The following is an 18,811-nucleotide window of genomic DNA, read 5'->3' as shown; positions in this document are numbered from 1 at the left end:
GCCCAGTAACAGAGATACCCCAGAGAGATGTCCCCATCCTCTGTATTCCCAGGATAATCACATATATACTATGTCCTCAGTCACTGCGTGTCTCCTACAGATGGGCCCGGTAACAGAGATACCCCAGAGAGATGTCCCCGTCCTCTGTATTCCCAGGATAATCACATATATACCATGTCCTCAGTCACTGCGTGTCTCCTACAGATGGACCCAGTAACAGAGATACCCCAGAGAGATGTCCCCGTCCTCTGTATTCCCAGGATAATCACATATATACCATGTCCTCAGTCACTGCGTGTCTCCTACAGATGGGCCCAGTAACAGAGATACCCCAGAGAGATGTCCCTGTCCTCTGTATTCCCAGGATAATCACATATATACCATGTCCTCAGTCACTGTGTGTCTCCTACAGATGGGCCCAGTAACAGAGATACCCCAGAGAGATGTCCCCGTCCTCTGTATTCCCAGGATAATCACATATATACCATGTCCTCAGTCACTGCGTGTCTCCTACAGATGGGCCCAGTAACAGAGATACCCCAGAGAGATGTCCCCGTCCTCTGTATTCCCAGGATAATCACATATATACCATGTCCTCAGTCACTGCGTGTCTCCTATAGATGGGCCGAGTAACATAGATACCCCAGAGAGATGTCCCCCTCCTCTGTATTCCCAGGATAATCACATATATACCATGTCCTCAGTCACTGCGTGTCTCCTATAGATGGGCCGAGTAACATAGATACCCCAGAGAGATGTCCCCCTCCTCTGTATTCCCAGGATAATCACATATATACCATGTCCTCAGTCACTGCGTGTCTCCTACAGATGGGCCAGTAACAGAGATACCCCAGAGAGATGTCCCCGTCCTCTGTATTCCCAGGATAATCACATATATACCATGTCCTCAGCCACTGCGTCTCCTGCAGATGGTGCCAGTAACAGAGATACCCCAGAGAGATGTCCCCGTCCTCTGTATTCCCAGGATAATCACATATATACCATGTCCTCAGTCACTGCGTGTCTCCTACAGATGGGCCCAGTAACAGGAATACCCCAGAGAGATGTCCCCGTCCTCTGTATTCCCAGGATAATCACATATATACAATGTCCTCAGTCACTGTGTGTCTCCTACAGATTGGCTGAGTAACAGAGATACCCCAGAGAGATGTCCCCGTCCTCTGTATTCCCAGGATAATCACATATATACCATGTCCTCAGTCACTGCGTGTCTCCTACAGATGTGCCCAGTAACAGAGATACCCCAGAGAGATGTCCCCGTCCTCTGTATTCCCAGGATAATCACACATATACAATGTCCTCAGTCACTGCGTGTCTCCTACAGATGGGCTCAGTAACAGATACACCAGAGAGATGTCCCCGTCCTCTGTATTCCCAGGATAATCACATATATACCATGTCCTCAGTCACTGCGTGTCTCCTACAGATGGGCCCAGTAACAGAGATACCCCAGAGAGATGTCCCCGTCCTCTGTATTCCCAGGATAATCACATATATACCATGTCCTCAGTCACTGTGTGTCTCCTATAGATGGGCCCAGTAACAGAGATACCCCAGAGAGATGTCCCCGTCCTCTGTATTCCCAGGATAATCACATATATACCATGTCCTCAGTCACTGCGTGTCTCCTACAGATGGGCCCAGTAACAGAGATACCCCAGAGAGATGTCCCCGTCCTCTGTATTCCCAGGATAATCACATATATACCATGTCCTCAGTCACTGTGTGTCTCCTACAGATGGGCCCAGTAACAGAGATACCCCAGAGAGATGCCCCCGTCCTCTGAATTCCCAGGATAATCACATATATACCATGTCCTCAGTCACTGCGTCTCTCCTACAGATGGGCCCAGTAACAGAGATACCCCAGAGAGATGTCCCCGTCCTCTGTATTCCCAGGATAATCACATATATACCATGTCCTCAGTCACTGCGGGTCTCCTACAGATGGGCCCAGTAACAGAGATACCCCAGAGAGATGTCCCCGTCCTCTGTATTCCCAGGATAATCACATATATACCATGTCCTCAGTCACTGCGTGTCTCCTACAGATGGGCCCAGTAACAGAGATACCCCAGAGAGATGCCCCCGTCCTCTGTATTCCCAGGATAATCACATATATACCATGTCCTCAGTCACTGCGTCTCTCCTACAGATGGGCCCAGTAACAGAGATACCCCAGAGAGATGTCCCCGTCCTCTGTATTCCCAGGATAATCACATATATACCATGTCCTCAGTCACTGCGGGTCTCCTACAGATGGGCCCAGTAACAGAGATACCCCAGAGAGATGTCCCCGTCCTCTGTATTCCCAGGATAATCACATATATACCATGTCCTCAGTCACTGTGTGTCTCCTACAGATGGGCCCAGTAACAGAGATACCCCAGAGAGATATCCCCGTCCTCTGTATTCCCAGGATAATCACATATATACCATGTCCTCAGTCACTGTGTGTCTCCTACAGATGGGCCCAGTAACAGAGATACCCCAGAGAGATGTCCCCGTCCTCTGTATTCCCAGGATAATCACATATACAATGTCCTCAGTCACTGCGGGTCTCCTACAGATGGGCCCAGTAACAGAGATACCCCAGAGAGATGTCCCCGTCCTCTGTATTCCCAGGATAATCACATATATACCATGTCCTCAGTCACTGTGTGTCTCCTACAGATGGGCCCAGTAACAGAGATACCCCAGAGAGATGTCCCCGTCCTCTGTATTCCCAGGATAATCACATATATACCATGTCCTCAGTCACGGTGTGTCTCCTACAGATGGGCCCAGTAACAGAGATACCCCAGAGAGATGTCCCCGTCCTCTGTATTCCCAGGATAATCACATATATACCATGTCCTCAGTCACTGTGTGTCTCCTACAGATGGGTCCTGTAACAGAGATACCCCAGAGAGATGTCCCTGTCCTCTGTATTCCCAGGATAATCACATATACACCATGTCCTCAGTCACTGCGTGTCTCCAACAGATGAATCCAGTAACAGAGATACCCCAGAGAGATGTCCCCGTCCTCTGTATTCCCAGGATAATCACATATATACCATGTCCTCAGTCACTGCCTGTCTCCTACAGATGGGCCCAGTAACAGAGATACCCCAGAGAGATGTCCCCGTCCTCTGTATTCCCAGGATAATCACATATATACCATGTCCTCAGTCACTGTGTGTCTCCTACAGATGGGCCCAGTAACAGAGATACCCCAGAGAGATGCCCCCGTCCTCTGTATTCCCAGGATAATCACATATATACCATGTCCTCAGTCACTGCGTATCACCTACAGATGGGCCCAGTAACAGAGATACCCCAGAGAGATGTCCCCGTCCTCTGTATTCCCAGGATAATCACATATATACCATGCCCTCAGTCACTGCGTGTCTCCTACAGATGGGCCCAGTAACAGAGGTACCCCAGAGAGATGTCCCCGTCCTCTGTATTCCAAGGATAATCACATATATACCATGTCCTCAGTCACTGTGTGTCTCCTACAGATGGGCCCAGTAACAGAGATGTCCCCATCCTCTGTATTCCCAGGATAATCACATATATACCATGTCCTCAGTCACGGTGTGTCTCCTACAGATGGGCCCAGTAACAGAGATACCCCAGAGAGATGTCCCCGTCCTCTGTATTCCCAGGATAATCACATATATACCATGTCCTCAGTCACTGTGTGTCTCCTACAGATGGGCCCAGTAACAGAGATACCCCAGAGAGATGTCCCCATCCTCTGTATTCCCAGGATAATCACATATATACCATGTCCTCAGTCACGGTGTGTCTCCTACAGATGGGCCCAGTAACAGAGATACCCCAGAGAGATGTCCCCGTCCTCTGTATTCCCAGGATAATCACATATATACCATGTCCTCAGTCACTGCGTATCACCTACAGATGGGCCCAGTAACAGAGATACCCCAGAGAGATGTCCCCATCCTCTGTATTCCCAGGATAATCACATATATACCATGTCCTCAGTCACTGCGTGTCTCCTACAGATGGGCCCAGTAACAGGAATACCCCAGAGAGATGTCCCCGTCCCCTGTATTCCCAGGATAATCACATATATACCATGTCCTCAGTCACTGTGTGTCTCCTACATATGGGCCCAGTAACAGAGATACCCCAGAGAGATGTCCCCGACCTCTGTATTCCCAGGATAATCACATATATACCATGTCCTCAGTCACTGTGTGTCTCCTACAGATGGGCCCAGTAACAGAGATACCCCAGAGAGATGTCCCCATCCTCTGTATTCCCAGGATAATCACATATATACCATGTCCTCAGTCACGGTGTGTCTCCTACAGATGGGCCCAGTAACAGAGATACCCCAGAGAGATGTCCCCGTCCTCTGTATTCCCAGGATAATCACATATATACCATGTCCTCAGTCACTGCGTGTCTCCTACAGATGGGCCCAGTAACAGAGATACCCCAGAGAGATGTCCCCATCCTCTGTATTCCCAGGATAATCACATATATACCATGTCCTCAGTCACGGTGTGTCTCCTACAGATGGGCCCAGTAACAGAGATACCCCAGAGAGATGTCCCCATCCTCTGTATTCCCAGGATAATCACATATATACCATGTCCTCAGTCACGGTGTGTCTCCTACAGATGGGCCCAGTAACAGAGATACCCCAGAGAGATGTCCCCGTCCTCTGTATTCCCAGGATAATCACATATATACCATGTCCTCAGTCACTGCGTATCACCTACAGATGGGCCCAGTAACAGAGATACCCCAGAGAGATGTCCCCATCCTCTGTATTCCCAGGATAATCACATATATACCATGTCCTCAGTCACTGCGTGTCTCCTACAGATGGGCCCAGTAACAGGAATACCCCAGAGAGATGTCCCCGTCCCCTGTATTCCCAGGATAATCACATATATACCATGTCCTCCAGTCACTGTGTGTCTCCTACAGATGGGCCCAGTAACAGAGATACCCCAGAGAGATGTCCCCGACCTCTGTATTCCCAGGATAATCACATATATACCATGTCCTCCAGTCACTGTGTGTCTCCTACAGATGGGCCCAGTAACAGAGATACCCCAGAGAGATGTCCCCGTCCTCTGTATTCCCAGGATAATCACATATATACCATGTCCTCAGTCACTGTGTGTCTCCTACAGATGAATCCAGTAACAGAGATACCCCAGAGAGAATCCCCAGTCCTCTGTACTCGCAGGATTCCATAAAAGAAGATCACAGTACCCCACGGGGTGATGAGGTGGGTGGAAGGGGCACAGTTTGGCATGAAAGCATTAATTGTGCTTCCTCAAAATGTGTTAATGTAGAAAGGGGATAACGGGGCTTATGCAATAGCCTCGGAGTTGCAGGCAGAGGCCAGTATTCAATGCCTCTGATTTGCCATATTTTACAGCGAATCTGGCAATTCGCCGGTGTAATGGCGAATTTTCTCTCAGTAAAAACAATATGTCCTATTCAATGGAGACAATTCGCTGCCAATGAACAGCGAATGTCTGGCGATTTGCCCGTATGCGATTAGCCGCTGGTTTTCAATGGGGTTTTTAGTGGAATTCCCCTAGAGTGTATTCAGTGCTCAAATGGAGAACTGCTTTCTCCAGTGATTTTCGCCATGTTTCACCGTTTTGCATTCGTCATCTTTTTTAGGTGAACTGGAATTTGATCTTTTAAAATATTTTTTTTTTTTTGCAGCACATATATATATATTTCATTATTATTATTTTTGTAAACAATTTTTATTTTTCTTTCGCCAGCAGGGGGCCGGGAGCCGCTCATTAATATTCATATATTCACTGCACTCTGGTCCCGATCATTACATATGCAGGATCGGGACCAGTGAGTGCAGCGGCTCCTTATCCTGCCAGCTCTTGGGGGCTCACCCTGTGTCCCTGCAAGCCCTCCTAAACCCCCTCCGTGTCCGGCGCGGGCAGGGAGGCTTCCATCTCCCTGCCTGCCGCCGTCCCCCAGTTTCCTGAGGCATTCGCCGCAGGGGTTAAAATTCGCCGCCAGGGGCTCCCTGCCCCTGACGCGTTGAATAGGGTGACACGGAGGGCTGGCAGCGAATGCTCCAGCCCTCCGGATCCCTGCGAATGTGCAGCGAATCCTTAACAGGATTTGCTGCACATTTCGAAAACCAGCATTGAATACTGCACAGTGCGGGAAATCTGGGAAGTATTCCTAGTAAATGGTTGCCACTTAAAAAATACAGTGGGGAGGGTTAGAGTTAGGCTGTGGGAGGGGGAGGTTATGTTTTAGGGTGCGTAGGGGAGGGTTAGGGTGCGTAGGGGAAGGTTAGGGTGCGTAGGGGAGGGTTAGGGTGCGTAGGGGACGGTTAGGGTGCGTAGGGGAGGGTTAGGGTGCGTAGGGGAAGGTTAGGGTGCGTAGGGGAGGGTTAGGGTGCGTAGGGGAAGGTTAGGGTGCGTAGGGGAGGGTAAGGGTGCGTAGGGGAAGGTTAGGGTGCGTAGGGGAGGGTTAGGGTGCGTAGGGGAGGGTTAGGGTGCGTAGGGGAGGGTTAGGGCGCGTAGGGGAGGGTTAGGGCACGTAGGGGAAGGTTAGGGCGCGTAGGGGAGGGTTAGGGTGCGTAGGGGAGGGTTAGGGTGCGTAGGGGAGGGTTAGGGCGCGTAGGGGAAGGTTAGGGTGCGTAGGGGAGGGTTAGGGTGCGTAGGGGAAGGTTAGGGTGCGTAGGGGAGGGTTAGGGTGCGTAGGGGAGGGTTAGGGTGCGTATGGGAGGGTTAGGCTGCAGGAGTGTGAGCAACGGTCTCTGGCCTAGCGATGACTTTATGGCTGAGGGTAGTGTCTGCTTCTGCTTCATTCTTTGGGGCTAAACCTTGGAAATCTAGTACTTCTGCCACCAGTAACCCTGTCATCCATTGCAGCCAATCAGATTTATCAACCTGTCATTTGTACACTTTACATACTGAAAACAGAACAATTGTCTGACATGGGTCTATGTCGACAATCAAAAGGTCGGCACATGGAAAATATCGACATGCATTAGATTAACATGATCTAAAGGTTGACATGGGAAAAAGTACATTTTTTTCCCCCACATTTTTTGTGTCTGTTGACACAGGTCGACATGCACACCATATTAGTGTACCGCGTCCATTCGCCATGCTTCGGGGCACACTGTTTTGCTCACCCTCTATGCCCACTGGGATGGTAAAGTGAACAAGTCATTTTTTATTTTTTTAAATCATGAAAACTCGTGTCGAACCAATGCCTGTCTAGAATTTTTAATGTGTCGACCACCACTCCCAGTGTCAACCAGTTGACATAAGGACCACATTCCCTGCACCTTTACCCCATGAGTTCCGGCTTCATCAGTTATTTGAATGTTTCCTGTTATCCTCTGCAGAATGATGATATGATAGAGGTGACTGCTCACACACACAGCACTGATGAGGATGATGAGGAGACGTATATGATGGGTGAGCAGCAGTGTAAGGAAGAGGAAGAGGCGGGTACCCCGGCACGTGTCAGCGCAGGTGGGTAACACAGGTGTGGTATGGCAGCATGCGGTACTCCGACAGGGGGGGCGAGCGCAAAGAAGGGGCTCTACATCCTAACCGACTAACCTCCTACTAACAAACAGTCAAAGAACAGTACTAACAGCAACTAACAATATGTCAAAGGAGTGTTCATGTGAAAAAATGGAAGTGTCTATGTATAACCTAAACTGTTTACTCTTGTAATACACATATGTGTCTTTTATGTCATGTTTTAAAGTATTTTTATGTTTTCTAAATTTTACATTGAGTATTGTCAAAATAAATATATCATTATATAGCGCCCTCTGAAACCTTCTTTTCTTTTTTATATATATATATATATATATATATATATATATATATATATATATATATATATACACACAAAATAAACTTGTATAGTATAAACACATGCTTTATATTCCTTACAGAAGGGAGACGGAACAGCAGGAGTTCAGCCGAGGGACATTTAACGGTATCCTTAGTTTGTGACATGGACGACGATGATGACGAGGAGGACGAAGATGACATCACACAAGATTCTCTAGGAGAAAACTCCATTACCCCAAATACGCAAAGTACAGATAATTCATCTGACCAATCAAAGCCTGAGGACTATATTCCTGATAACTCAGATAATACACGGCACAAAGGGGATGAAATGTTTCCCTATGCTGAGAGTGACGCATTTCACATACCCGCTATTTTACCTCAGGAAAGCGAAGCCGGTGACAAGCCATTTTCCTGTTCAGTATGCAGGAAAGGTTTTACCAAGAAGTCCTCGCTTGTAAGACATCAGATCATTCACATTGGCGAGAAGCCATTTTCATGCTTCGATTGTGGGAAATGTTTTGCGCGCAAGTCAACGCTAGTTGAGCACCAGAAAATCCACACCAGCGAGAAGCCATTTTCATGCAAGGAATGTGGGAAATGTTTTACCAGGAAAGCAAACCTTTTAGACCATCAGAGAATTCACACAGGCGAAAGTTCCTTTTTATGTTCAGACTGCGGGAAATCTTTTACAAACAAAACTGTTCTCGTGAGACATCAGAGAAGTCACACGGGGGAGAAGCCATACTCCTGCTCTGAGTGCGGCAAGTGTTTTGGTCATAAATCCGTACTCCTTAAACATCAGATCGTTCACACCGGCGAGAAGCCGTTTCCGTGTTCCGAGTGTGGGAAATGTTTTACACAGAAAGGAAATCTCATCGAGCATCAGAAAATTCACACAGGCGAGAAGCCGTTTTCGTGTTCGCAGTGTGGGAAATGCTTTGCAAACAAAGCCGTTCTCATCCGACATCAGATTACTCATTCCGGCGAGAAGCCATTTTCATGCAAGGATTGTGGGAAATATTTTACCCAGAAGGCAAATCTGGTTAAACATCAGAAATCTCACACTGGTGAGAAGCTATAGTTATATTGTAATGAACTAGTATAATTTTAATATGTCATTTGTGCTAATTTTAAATACTAACGCCATATTGAATGTAAGATCATCCTGAGCCTAGCAGTACATGCGTGGATTTAACCAATCGGTAGCTACAGGAAGTGTCTGCTCATTGGACCAACTGCCGCCTCTTTTAATGTCTGCACTTCAGTCGGTGTCTGCTGATTGGATATTTCATCAGTGGTCATTTGTTATTGGATTGTTATTGATCATGTGATTATTGCTGGGGGGGGAGGGATTTAAATTCCGTTCAAAGTGAATATGACTGAAGTACTTTTTAACATCATTTTGTGTTTGTTAATTAGGCTTTTAGCATTATTTCTATTTGGCTGCGCTCTAGGAGCCTAATACAGACCGGATCGCAGTTGGGCGAGTTTGAAAAAGGCTGACCGAGGCCGGAGCTGACATCACAGACCCTCCCTGAGCACTCCTGCATTATTCCTGACACTCCCAGAAAAGGGGCGGTTACACCTACAAATGCCAGTATCCTGTCAATCAAGTTGCGAGGGGATTGCGAATAGGGTGACTAATTTTTTTTTTTTGCTGCGTGTTACCATTTATACGCATGCACAGTGATCCGATAACTGGACGGCTTGTGAATTCACACAGCAGCTGTCCGGCCTGAATCAGACCGTAAGATCAGTGTTTTTTTCGATGGGGCTACCCAGGGGTGCGTACGGCTTTCGTACAGGCGGTGGGTGGCGTCTCTGGTGCTCAGTAAGCTGCGATCCTCCCAGGTTATCGAGCCAATCAGAATCACCCCACTGATTCACAGTGTTATTATCGGCTTGTAAAAGTCAATATGAGTTTTGCACGTTGTCATTGTCAACGTCTGAGCCCGTGCACCCCCAGTTAATGTACCACGTACCCCTGCATGGATCGCTTCAGGCCAGGCGCCTTGCTCCGCCGGCGGTGCATTGGCACACTTTACCGTTCCCAATTGGGTTCCGTGTGGACGATAAAGTATGAAAATTATTGAATCTAATTTTAGACCTATTGACTGTTGACCTAAACAGTGTCTGTCAGCCATCTTGGATATTGATTTTTGTAGTCCTTCGCTATTTTATTCAGACAGGACAGTTGCCTAGTTACTGCATTCCTCTTATTGGAATGTGAAAAGAGAAAATGCAGAAGCACACTAAGGGCGAGATGTACTAAGCCTTTAAAAGTGAGAAAGTGGAGAGTGATAAACCATCAGACAATCAGCTCCTAACTGTCATTGTTCAAACCCAGCCTGTGATGTGACAGTTAGGAGCTGAATGGCTGGTGGTTTATCTCTCTCCATGTTATCACTTTTTGAACCTAAGTACAGTACATCTGGCCCTAATGAACAGATGTATTGAGCCTGGTGAAGTGATAAAGTGGAAGGTGATAATGCAGCAGCCAATCAACTCAGGTTAGGAGCTGATTGGCTGATGTGATTTATCACTTCAGCAATCTCAATACATCTACCTCTAAAAACTATTATTATTATTATGACCAGTTATTTATATAGCGCACACATATTCCCCAGCGCTTTACAGAGAACACATCAGTCCCTGCCCCAGTGGAGCTTACACTCTTTATTTCCTACCACACGCACACACAGACATTTTTAGGGTTAATTTTGTTGGGAGCCAATTAGCCTACCAGTATATTTTTGGAATGTGGGAGGAAACCGGAGTACCCGGAAGAAACCCACGCAAGTACGGGGAGAATATACAAACTCCACACAGTTAGGGCCATGGTGGGAATCAAACCCATGACCTCAGTGCTGTGAGGCAGTAATGCTAACCATTACACCATCCGTGCTACCCATGGTAAATTATGATAAACTCTGCAATTGCGGTTCTTATGCTGGGTACACTCGGTTCAATTCAGTGTCATTTTTGGTTCGATTTGGACTATATAGTCCAAAAATAATCCATATAAATACAGTGTTAGCTGCATTTGATGCAGGCTTCATCCCAATGCGTGGGCAGCATCCCCCCACGCGCCGTACTCCTGCCGACCCTCCCTCCTGGCTGATGCCGGCACCAGCCAGCAGTCGATAGCGAATCGGTATCGACGGCCGCCTGGTCGGGCCGTGTGCACACGCCATTAGCATCATTTTTGCCAAAATCTATGGGGCACATACCACGGCGAGGTGATCCCATCAGGTGATTCCCTACCATTCCTAAGGTTCTCGTCCCCCCCCAGACCAGCTCAAGTAGCCAAAGGCATCACCCAGTGAAAAGTATCAGTAACATCCAACAAAAGACAGAGGGCAGCACTTATTACTATCTAAGTGCTAACAGTTGTTACAGTAAGAATTAGCAGCTCATTAATAAGATCTAACTAACAACACTTAGGGGGGTATTCAATCAGCCGTGACCCTGTCCCGGCAGGCAGGATTTAATGTCCCGCCTGCAGCGGGACGAGAAGGGGGCGTGGCCGGGAGCTGCGGCCAGGATGAGGCGAGCTGCAGCCGGGAGCTCGTCACTTCCTGGCCGTTATCAGCAGAACGAGCCCGACAGCTTGTGATGTCGGGCTCGTTCTGCCGAGATACCCTGTTCAATGCTGTCGGGGAAGATAGCATTGAATAGGGCCCGGCAGCCATCTCCCCCATCGGCAGATGGCTGCGGGTGATTGAATACCCCCCCTTAATCAAGTCTTTCAGCAGTGAACTGCTACTTCTTATTAATGGATTCTAGCACCCTGTGACTCTGGGTCTACTTTAGATGCCCGTTCAAATAGGTAGTGTTCATCCCAGCACCCTGCACCTGTAACAACATGTTACAGGTGCAGGGTGCTTCCAGCACATTATGGTCTGTATCTCAATGCTGAGATACAGACTAGAGTGTGCTAGAAGCACCAGAGCAGAAAAGAGGGACCGCGCAGGTTGTTACAGGTTCAGGATGCTAGAATGCACACTGCCTCATTGCATGGACTGCTGTACCGGGCCCAGAGTCACAAGTGCGGCTTCAGATGCTCGCAGGCAGAAGTGTATTGAGAATGAAGCTGGCATTCCTGGGCAGTGGCGAGAAGGTGCGTTAGGGCACATAGGAGTGGCACAGGCATGTCGGTGAAAGCGGTTGTGTACATAGACACTAGATCATTCACATAGGACGCAATACAAGGCTGGAGGATCTACCCCTGCCATAGGGCTGATGCAGGAATCAGTGCCTCTAAAGACGTACCAACCGGTATATCAGCGCCTACAGGCGCTAGCCGTGGGCGTCTCAGCTCTTGCACCCTCGGATGCCGGTATATACACCAGGGACGGGCTATGTACCCCTGACACAGGTACTGATCACCTCTTATACCTAATTCATTTCCCAGATATCAAGTTGTTTTATCTGCAGAACCGTGTGGTTGTTGATGGCCAGTGTAATTAATACATTGTGCGAAGGAGATCCTGCACCCACGTTAGACATTCATCATTAAATAATGGAAGTTACTGATGCTCCTGTGTTGTGTTTGTTCATTTAAAACATAGAATTCTGCATCTTTCAAAACCCATGCAGTTCCTCTTTCCTGCCCGGGGTGGCTCTCTCTGCTTTGGTACTTCTAGCCCACTCTGGTCTGTATTTCAGCACTGAAATACAGACCAGACTGTACTAGAAGCACCGCAGCACAGAGCGATACACTAGGCAGGAAGAGGAACTTTTGACTGTCAATCTTGCCATTGTTGACCTAATACTTGTGTCGACCTTCTAACCCTGTCTACTTTACCTATGTCAGCCTATTTCAGGTGTTGAACGAAGCCCTGTGGATCTTCAGGGGGCGACAGAATGACCGTATACCCGTATTTATAATGAACACACAGTTCATGTGGTGCTTAATAATAAAAATGAATCAGACTAATAATTTAAAACATTATTACACAGAATAAATTAAGTATATAATATACTTCTCGGGGTAATAAATCAATCAATAACACATAATGACATCTATCAATCTTCTTATATAATAAGTTGAAGAGTGTGTGTGCGTGTGTGTGTGTCTGTTGCATTGCGGGCACACCATGGCACTCAGAGATGCCAAATTCAGCAACAAGGTACCTCTGGACCTGGGGGTGTGCACCTCGAAGCCGTTTTTGTGAAATTTCACTTAGAAATGTAAAAAAACACCAAGGTTCAATTTGCCTTAATTGATGATCTGGAAAAAAGATCGACGATCTGGGAAGCCGAAGACAAAGGAACACCACACCTGATTTCATTGCGGTCATCGAGTATGAATGCAAACACATTCTAACATTATGGTGAAGGCTTTCAACAATTGGGAATTATTGGGGAAATACATAGACCACACATAACTCACACATGTACACATTGTACACACACAGCACACTACACACACATATATACATAGCACACCTCACACACTTACACATTGGACAGATACACACACACACACACTCACATACATACATACATAACAGACCACAAGCAGTACAACACACACCCATATACACTACAACACACCGAAAAAAAAACAGTAAGACACACACACACACTTATACCTCTTTTACACCAAAAATCCCGGATCCGACATGGCATTTGGAACATGGATCCAAGCCAGGTCGGATCCGGGATTTGCACCTTTTACACTATGGTGGCTATCTGCAGTGTAGACGGAGGTGGCGCTTGAAGATGACATAATCTCCAAGTGCTGGGACCGCGATCACCCCCCGCCAGGACCGCCGATCATCGTGCTGGGAGCAAGCCCAACACCAAAGTAAGCTGCTGCACCCCTCAAGCCCCTGTCTGCGAGGTGAATGGATGCCGCACACAGACATCCATTCACCTCCTCCATGACTCCGCTGCTGTCTGCAGAGTACAGCAGTCAGCAGCGGAGGCTATGTGTGACCCACGTCCAACCTCCATACTGACCACAGCATGCTGCGATCCAGAGGTTGGGCTTCCCCCATTGATGTAAACAGGAGCCGGGTCAGATGAACGAGACAGGTAGCAGGTGGGATGAATGTGACATAGAGGTGCATGTCCCTGCATCACCCCGCCATCTCTGTCCCTGTATCACCCCGCCATCTCTGTCCATGTCTCCCCACCATCTCTGTCCCTGCATCACCCCACCATCTCTGTCCCTGCATCACCCTACCATCTCTGTCCCTGCATCACCCCGCCATCTCTGTCCCTGCATCACCCTGCCATCTCTGTCCCTGCATCACCCCACCATCTCTGTCCCTGCATCACCCTGCCATCTCTGTCCCTGCATCACCCCACCATCTCTGTCCCTGCATCACCCTGCCATCTCTGTCCCTGCATCACCCCGCCATCTCTGTCCATGTCACCCCACCATCTCTGTCCCTGCATCACCCCTCCATCTCTGTCCCTGCATCACCCCGCCATCTCTGTCCATGTCACCCCACCATCTCTGTCCCTGCATCACCCCACCATCTCTGTCCCTGCATCACCCTGCCATCTCTGTCCCTGCATCACCCCGCCATCTCTGTCCATGTCACCCCACCATCTCTGTACCTGCATCACCCCACCATCTCTGTCCCTGCATCACCCTGCCATCTCTGTCCCTGCATCACCCCACCATCTCTGTCCCTGCATCACCCTGCCATCTCTGTCCCTGCATCACCCTGCCATCTCTGTCCCTGCATCACCCCACCATCTCTGTCCCTGCATCACCCTGCCATCTCTGTCCCTGCATCACCCCGCCATCTCTGTCCATGTCACCCCACCATCTCTGTCCCTGCATCACCCCTCCATCTCTGTCCCTGCATCACCCCGCCATCTCTGTCCATGTCACCCCACCATCTCTGTCCCTGCATCACCCCGCCATCTCTGTCCCTGCATCACCCTGCCATCTCTGTCCCTGCATCACCCCGCCATCTCTGTCCATGTCACCCCACCATCTCTGTCCCTGCATCACCCCTCCATCTCTGTCCCTGTATCACCCCGCCATCTCTGTCCATGTCACCCCACCATCTCTGTCCCTGCATCACCCCACCATCTCTGTCCCTGCATCACCCCACCATCTCTGTCCCTGCATCACCCCGCCATCTCTGTCCCTGCATCACCCTGCCATCTCTGTCCCTGCATCACCCCGCCATCTCTGTCCATGTCACCCCACCATCTCTGTCCCTGCATCACCCCGCCATCTCTGTCCCTGCATCACCCCGCCATCTCTGTCCATGTCACCCCACCATCTCTGTCCCTGCATCACCCCACCATCTCTGTCCCTGCATCACTCCGCCATCTCTGTCCCTGCATCACCCCGCCATCTCTGTCCCTGCATCACCCCGCCATCTCTGTCCCTGCATCACCCCGCCATCTCTGTCCCTGCATCACCCCGCCATCTCTGTCCCTGCATCACCCCGCCATCTCTGTCCCTGCATCACCCCGCCATCTCTGTCCCTGCATCACCCCGCCATCTCTGTCCATGTCACCCCACCATCTCTGTCCCTGCATCACCCCGCCATCTCTGTCCCTGCATCACCCCGCCATCTCTGTCCATGTCACCCCACCATCTCTGTCCCTGCATCACCCCACCATCTCTGTCCCTGCATCACTCCGCCATCTCTGTCCCTGCATCACCCCGCCATCTCTGTCCCTGCATCACCCCGCCATCTCTGTCCCTGCATCACCCTGCCATCTCTGTCCCTGCATCACCCCGCCATCTCTGTCCCTGCATCACCCCGCCATCTCTGTCCCTGCATCACCCCGCCATCTCTGTCCCTGCATCACCCCGCCATCTCTGTCCATGTCACCCCACCATCTCTGTCCCTTCATCACCCCTCCATCTCTGTCCATGTCACCCCACCATCTCTGTCCCTGCATCACCCCGCCATCTCTGTCCCTGCATCACCCTGCCATCTCTGTCCCTGCATCACCCCGCCATCTCTGTCCATGTCACCCCACCATCTCTGTCCCTGCATCACCCCTCCATCTCTGTCCCTGTATCACCCCGCCATCTCTGTCCATGTCACCCCACCATCTCTGTCCCTGCATCACCCCACCATCTCTGTCCCTGCATCACCCCGCCATCTCTGTCCATGTCACCCCACCATCTCTGTCCCTGCATCACCCCACCATCTCTGTCCCTGCATCAGCCCACCATCTCTGTCCCTGCATCACCCCTCCTTCTCTGTTCCTGCATCACCCCGCCATCTCTGTCCCTGTATCACTCCACCATCTCTGTCCCTGCATCACCCCACCATCTCTGTCCCTGCATCACCCCTCCTTCTCTGTTCCTGCATCACCCCGCCATCTCTGTCCCTGTATCACTCCACCATCTCTGTCCCTGCATCACCCCGCCATCTTTGTCCCTGTATCACCCCACCATCTCTGTCCCTGCATCACCCCACCGTCACTGTCCTTGTATCACCCCAACGTCTCTGCCCATGCGTCACCCCGCCTTGTGGCATAATGTGAATTTTGGCTCAATCCAGGTGGCATAATGTGAATTTTGGCTCAATCCGTGTGGCATAAAGTGAATTTGGGCTCTTTCTGTGTGGTATAATGTGAATTTTGTCTCAATCCATGTTGCATAAAGTGAATTTTGGCTCAATTTATGTAGCATAACAGAAACTTTGGCTCTTCCAATTTGGCATAACATGAATTTTGGCTCAATCCGGGAGGCATGATGTGAATTTTGCCTCAATCCATGTTGCACAACGTGAATTTTTGCTCAATTTATGTAGCATAACAGAAACTTTGGCTCAATCCGGGTGGTATAATGTGAATTTTTTTGCTCATTCTGTGTCGCATAAGGGGAATTTTGACTCTTTCCGCGTCGCATAATATTTAAGGGGCAAATGTAAGGGGGTGTACTACTGTTTTGCATAATGTGTATAAGGGGCATACAGCATGGTACACTACACTCAAGGACATGCCCCCTTTTCAGTGGCGGCACCCTCTTTTTGTGGAGTGTGCACATAACTTCAGCCTTCAATTTCCCATACCGCCACTTAAAAAATTCCACTTCGACCATTGCACACACATATTTATACGTAACGCACCTCACACAATTACACATTGGACAGATAAAACACCACACACCCACACTACACTACAACACACACAAATACATAACAACGTACACACACACAAAAATAAATGCATCATAGGGGCTAAATCTCAGGAGTGGATGTGGAATTCATAACACAACATTTTACAGCAATTTTGGAAATAAAAAAAAAAAAAACAAGGTTTTCCCGGGCAACGCCGGGCGGATAAGCTAGTCTATAAATAATGCAAGCAATGTCCAGCATCTTGCTAGGCAAAGCTCTAATAATCTATCTTATGTGCTGAAATATAGGCTCCCCAGGGATAAATATCCTCGTAGACTCCCAATAGGTAATGGGCGGTGAGAGATGTATTAAAGCAGGGGTTCCCAAACTTTTTTGAATCATGGCACCCTAGCGTATCAGAATTTTTTCGCGGCACCCCTAGGCCCAAAAAAAATGAATTAGATTGGGTTTATATGCGATTCTTAGGGTCAGTTATGTGCTAATGGGCAGGATTTGCTTCTGTTTGTACACATTTTATGATTGGCAGCCACCAGCACTGGTTTTGCCCATAAATAATTAAACATAAATAAATTGAATTGGTCCTGGACCACCAACCCAGGGCACCCCTGCAAGTGTCCCAAGGCACCCCAGGGAGCCACAGCACACAGTTTGGGAACCACTGTATTAAAGTGTCAAATAAACATGTGGCCCCACACTCGGCTGTTTGGGTGCGTTTGCACGCTCGGTAGAGTTTGGGCGCTCGGGTGAGTTTGGATGCTTGGATATTCGGGCGCCTGGGTGCACTCGCGTTGTTAGTTATTTGGGAGTTCGTATGTTCAGTGGTCGGACGAGCTCAGTCGAGTTTCAGGGATTCGGGTGTTCGGACACACTCGGACGAGTTTCAGGGATTCGGGTGTTCGGACGTGCTCGGTAGAGTTCCAGGGATTCGGGTGTTCGGACACGCTCGGTCCAGTTTTAGGGATTCGGGTGTTCGGACGTGCTCGGTAGAGTTCCAGGGATTCGGTTGTTTGGACACGCTCAGTCGAGTTGCAGGGATTCGGGTGTTCGGACGCGCTGGGCAGAGTTTCAGGGATTCGGGTGTTCGGACACGCTCGGTCGAGTTTCAGGGATTCGGGTGTTCGGACACGCTCGGTCGAGTTTCAGGGATTCGGGTGTTCGGACACGCTCGGTAGAGTTCCAGGGATTCGGGTGTTCGGACACGCTCGGTCCAGTTTTAGGGATTTGGGTGTTCGGACGTGCTCGGTAGAGTTCCAGGGATTCGGTTGTTTGGACACGCTCAGTCAAGTTGCAGGGATTTGGGTGTTCGGACGCGCTGGGCAGAGTTTCAGGGATTCGGGTGTTCGGACACGCTCAGTCCAGTTTTAGGGATTTGGGTGTTCGGACGTGCTCGGTAGAGTTTCCAGGGATTCGGGTGTTCGGACACGTTCGGTCGAGTTTCAGGGATTTGGGTGTTCGGACGAGTTTCAGGGATTCGGGTGTTCGGACGTGCTCGGTTGAGTTTCAGGGATTCGGTTGTTTGGACACGCTCAGTTGAGTTGCAGGGATTCGGGTGTTCGGACGCGCTGGGCAGAGTTTCAGGGATTCGGGTGTTCGGACACGCTCGGTCGAGTTTCAGGGATTCGGGTGTTCGGACACGCTCGGTCGAGTTTCAGGGATTCGGGTGTTCGGACACGCTCGGTAGAGTTCCAGGGATTCGGGTGTTCGGACACGCTCAGTAGAGTTCCAGGGATTCGGGTGTTCGGACACGCTCGGTCCAGTTTTAGGGATTTGGGTGTTCGGACGTGCTCGGTAGAGTTTCAGGGATTCGGTTGTTTGGACACGCTCAGTTGAGTTGCAGGGATTCGGGTGTTCGGACGCGCTGGGCAGAGTTTCAGGGA

At 49.4% G+C, this 18,811-nt stretch overlaps 1 protein-coding gene across 1 annotated transcript in view; it reads left to right on the top strand.

The window, feature by feature from the left end:
* The window catches only part of LOC146010224 (uncharacterized), a 230,321-nt gene that overhangs the window by 11,678 nt on the left and 199,832 nt on the right, over positions 1 to 18,811 (top strand). The gene's annotated exons all lie outside the window — the stretch shown is intronic.

Source organism: Crinia signifera, chromosome 6 (genome assembly GCF_055691185.1).
Source record: "Crinia signifera chromosome 6, ASM5569118v1, whole genome shotgun sequence".
NCBI classification, from domain to species: Eukaryota; Metazoa; Chordata; class Amphibia; order Anura; family Myobatrachidae; genus Crinia; species Crinia signifera.
Note: the sequence above shows the minus strand (reverse complement) of the source record. Positions and strands in the feature narration are given on the sequence as shown.